Source organism: Suricata suricatta, chromosome 11, assembly GCF_006229205.1.
Source record: "Suricata suricatta isolate VVHF042 chromosome 11, meerkat_22Aug2017_6uvM2_HiC, whole genome shotgun sequence".
NCBI classification, from domain to species: domain Eukaryota; kingdom Metazoa; phylum Chordata; class Mammalia; order Carnivora; family Herpestidae; genus Suricata; species Suricata suricatta.
Window position 1 is genome coordinate 11,676,830 of NC_043710.1, and position 5,395 is coordinate 11,682,224.

Sequence of the window (5,395 nt, forward strand, 5' to 3'; positions counted from 1 at the left end):
ATTTCCTTTGCCTTTGGGGATGTGTCGAGTAAGAGATTGCTGCATTGGAGGTCTAGGAGGTTTTTTCCTACTTTCTCCTCGGGGGTTTTGGTGGTTTCCTGTCTCACATTCAAGTCCTTCAGCCATTTTGAGTTTATTTTTGTGTATGGTGTAAGAGAGTGGTCTAGTTTCATTCTTCTGCATGTTGCTGTCCAGTTCTCCCAGCACCACCTGCTAAAGAGACAGTCTTTTTTCCATCGCATACTCTTTCCTACTTTGTCAAAAATTAATTGGCCGTACATTTGTGGGCCCAGTCTGGGTTCTCTATTCTATTCCATTGGTCTATGTGTCTGTTTTTGTGCCATTGCCATACTGTCTTGATGATGACAGCTTTGTAGTAGAGGCTAAAGTCTGGGATTGTGATGCCTTCCGTTTTCGTTTTCTTCTTCAATATGACTTTGGCTTTTTGGGGTCTTTTGTGATTCCATATGAATTTTAGGATAGTTTGTTCTAGCTTTGAGAAGAATGTTGGTGCAATTTTGATGGGGATGGCATTGAATGTGTAGATTGCTTTGGGTAGTAATGACATTTTCACAATGTTTATTCTTCCGAACCATGAACAGGGAATGTTTTTCCATTTCTTGGTGTCTTCTTTGATCTCTTTCATAAGTTTTCTATAGTTTTCATCATATAGGTCTTTTATATCCTAGGTTAGGTGTACTCCTAGGTATTTGATGGTTTTTCGTGCAATCGTGAATGGGATCAGTTTCTTGATTTCTCTTTCAGCTGCTTCATTTTTGGCGTATAGGTATGCAACTGATTTCTGTACATTGATTTTGTATCCTGTGACTTTACTGAATTCTTTGATCAGTTCTAGAAGGCTTCCGGTGGAGTCGATTGGGTTTTCTATGTAGATTATCATGTCATCTGCGAAAAGTGAAAGTCTGACTTCTTCTTTGCCAATTCTGATGCCTTTTATTTCCTTTTGTTGTCTGATTGCTGATGCTAGGACTTCCAGCACTATGTTAAACAGCAGTGGTGAGAGTGGACACCCCTGTCATGTTCCTGATTATTTGTTTTTTTATTATGGTTTTATTTTTGATGGACTATATAAAGTTTCACCTTCTATTTAATTTGGTTATTTTATTTTTGACCCACAGATCTTTTAAATTTTTATTTTGCCAAAATATCAACCTTTTTTAAGTAGCTTCTGCTCATTTGTTTGCAAATCATCTGTACTCGTTGGTCTGAAAAATGTTCATCTTCACTATCTTGTAATTTTCTTCCTCTTTTTAAAGTATTTGAATCTTAAATCCATCATAAATAATTTTTTTTATATAATGTGTTAGGTAGTTGATTTTTTAAATGATTGGCCCATTGTCCTGAGTCCATATTTGGAAATTGATCCTCTCGAATTGATTTGAAATAGTGACAACAGTTTGTATCTATTGAATGTACACTCTCTTCCTGGACTATTCTAAATCCTTTTACAAAATAATTCCTTTGAACCTTACCACAACCTGAGAAGTAGATACATGTATTTTCAGATCCATTTTGCAGATAATAAAACTGATGCACATAATAGATAGAAGCAGTATAACACAGTGATTAAGACAAGAGACCCTGAAGCTAACTTACGTTTAAATTCCCATTGCAACACGTGCTAGCTGTGTGACGACCTTGGGCAAGTTACTCAACCTTTGTGCCTCAATTTTCTCATCCGTACAGCAGGTATAAGAGCCCCTTTAAAATATTTTTAATGTTTTTAATTATTATTGAGACAGAGAGAAACAGAGCATAAGTGGAGGAAGGACAGAGAGATAGGGAGACACAGAATCTGAAGCAGGCTCCCGGCTCTGAGCTGTCAGCACAGAGCCTGATGTGGGGCTTAAACCCACGAACCGTGAGATCATGACCTGAGCCGAAGTTGGACGCTTAACCGACTCAGCCATCCAGGCACCCCAAGAGCCCCTTTTTAGAGAACCATTGGGAAATAAGTTAAGAAACGTAAACTGCATAAATTAATGCCTGACCCAATGAATACTATGGAACTATCAGCTGTTGTTAATGATTCTTTCTGTCCTAGTGTGCTGGACCTCTGGTGCTCTATGGATACCATTTTGAATTATGGTACAACATAGGATTTATTTTATAACATATTATTTGTGACCTATTTAAAAATCTTGTGATGGAAACTTTGGCCTGTTGTGGCACTCTTTTTTTTTTTTGTTTATTCTCTTGCTTTCCACATGCTTATTCTTCTATGATTTTGATACAAATTGCATAGCAATCCCACATTACGTCAGAGCCAATGAACACTAAAATATTGGGTTTTCCATCCAGGCATGTGTGCACAAAACTTAACAGTTTTCTTCAAATAGTTCCCACTTGTTACTTCTTAGGTTTATTCACTGGCATGTTATGTATTATTCTCTCATTCATTTGGTGGTTGTTTGTGGGAAGGGCACTTTCTTTTTAAAAGTTTTTACATTCATTTATTTTTGAGAAAGAGAGAGAGAGCATGGGGAGGGGCAGAAAGAGAGAATCCCAAGCAGACTCTGCACTATCAGTGCAGAGCATGACACGGGACTCACAAACCTTGAGATCGTGACCTGAGCCTAAACCAAGAGCCCAATGCTTAACTGACTGAGCCACCCAGGCATCCTGGGAAAGGCCCTTTCTAACTAACATTAATAAAAAACAGAAAGCCCTAAATCCAAAGCATGAAGTATGTACTTACCCTAATCATTTTACTTTAACTTAAAATATTCAAAGGGGCATTTATTCATCAACGTTTGGACGTAGAGCTGAGGGCTGTGAGTTTGTATCACCTGAAATCAAAGCCTTTCTTCTCAGGATATATTAATTCCACTTTTAGCTTTTGTAACAGTGGAGTAAACATTCTGATCTATGGCAAATATGAATATTACCTTACTGAAACTTGTATCATTTTCCTTCCCAGTCTTTTATTTTGGTCTGGCTCACACCATATCACACAAAATTTTTCAGCAACCTGTAATTATCAAGTATTTCCTAAGTATTCAATTGTTAATTTTCATAATTTATAGCCACATACCATCCTGCCAGATCTTGTAATACTTAACACAATTACATAATTACAAAATGAATACAAATAATACCAATAGGTTGGGAGACATCTGACCAACTTACAGGCATACAAGTCAATGGGTGGGTGTAGGACTGCTCAGACATAGAAGAATAGCTACAGGTCTCTTGTGTTCAGGATATCACGGGCATCATTTAGTACACTGATTAGAGGGAATGAGGAGCATTGGTTAATCTGACCCAGCAATTCCGTGAAGATTAGTTAAGAGACCCTCTGCTACAGGTAATTTGGAACGAGCCCATCTAATGACTATCTTGTTGGTCCTAACTTTTCAATTGGTTCTGTTGTGTTTTCAGCTAGTGAAATTTTCTGCATCCTTTTGCTGTCCCCTTGCATTGGCTAGAGCACAAGACGTAATGCTAAACCAGATTAACCCTAGCCTTTCTATGTGTCTCTGTGTACACCTGGCGGATGTGTTTATTATGTAAATATGAGACTCTGTCTTTAATAGAACGTGAACTTCATTTAAACTTGTTTTCAGAAATTAAACATTTGCTTTTCTTAGTTAAGCCATTTTATCTTATATGCCTGTTCACATTTTCCTTTGTTTAAGACTTTAGTTCTCTGCACTGTATTTACTGTTTTAACCAGATCATTTCAAATAGTTATGCTGTGATTTATTCTACACATGATCATTATCGACATATACATTTGAAAAGATATTTCTCTGACTAGTCACATCCAAATGAACATCCAAATGAAATATCTCTTGAATCCTTCCTTATACACATGGAAGGTATTATTTCTTATTATTTTATTTCGTCCATCCTTCCCTGTCAATTTCCCAATGATATAATTCATGGTTTTATTATTTTTTAAATGTTTTTATTTTTAATGTTTTTTACTTATTTTTGAGAGACAGAAAGAGACAGCACGAGCAGGGGAGGGGCAGAGAGAGAGGGAAACACAGAATCTGAAGCAGACTCCAGGCTCTGAGCTAGCTGTCAGCACAGAGGCCGATGCGGGACTTGAACCCACAAACTGTGAGATCATGACCTGAGCCAAAGCTGGACGCTCAACTGACTGAGCCACCTAGGCACTCCTAATTCATGGTTTTAATAGTGAAGGATTATTGGAGTGCCTGGGTGGCTCTGTCAATTAAGCGTCTGACTTCGACTCAGGTCATGATCTCGGGGTCATGAATTTGAGCCCCGTGACAGGTTCTGTGCTGACAGCTTAGAGCCTGAGGCTGCTTCAGAGTCTGTGTCTTCCTTTCTTTCTCTGTCCCTCCCCTGCTCATGCTCTCTCTCTCTCTCTCTCTCTCTCTCTCTCTCTCTCTCAAAAATAAACATAAAAAATTTTTAATATGAGGAATTATTTTAATTTTTGCATTTTATATTGTGTATGTTTTCAAGCATTATTCAGAGAATTTTTTCTTTGACTAACAGATGTACTAACCTTTTAGTGTTAAATATAAATTTTACTATTTGATTTTTCAAATTGAGTTTTTCCATTGCAACATCCCCAGTCCTGGATTATGTATTCTGATTAGTCACCCAGCAACAAAGAGTCTTTTTGAGGAATTATTTTAATTGTATTTAGAATGACATACTTCCTAAGCCCTTGCAAATCTGAGTCTGTCTGTTGCTTTTGAACATAAATCACTAAAACCTGGGTACAGAATTATTTCACACCAATTTGTTTTTCTTAAAACTGTAGACATGACTTTATTGTCTCTTGCATTTTTATATTAAAAATAAAGTTATAGTAGCTGAAGGTGCTTAATTTATAGCTACTGTTCCCTTCCTAGATGTTTCTCAGCGTCTTTTCTTACTTACCTGTGTGTTCGAATGTCTATTTCAATTCTTCTTTTGCATTTTTAGTTTGTTTATTGTGTTTTCTTATCTTCAGCAGCTCTATCTTCATTTTTTTTTTACTCCCTACAGTCCCCTTCTATGCGAATCTGTCACAGTCCTAAAGTTTAGGTTCATGCCTGGAAATTTAGAAAAAATATTTAAATGAGAGGAAATATATACAAAGTGTATCTCAGAAAGAACTGGAATAAAGGGTGTTTGCCCAGTTTTACATGAGCCAAAATAATTGGATAAAAAGTGAACTCAAGAATAAATTATACCTCAGCCATAAAATCGAAAACCATAAAACAATAGAAAGAATAACAATGCTACATGGAACAGGAGGAATCAACTTTGAGAACCCAGTGTTGAAGCCAGTTACGATACAGTGCACGCTCTATCATCACACATATGGAGTGAAACAAACTAATCTGCAGTGACCAAAGTTGAAAGAGTAGTTTACCTTTGTGAGGTAGAAAGTCAGGAGACAAGAAAG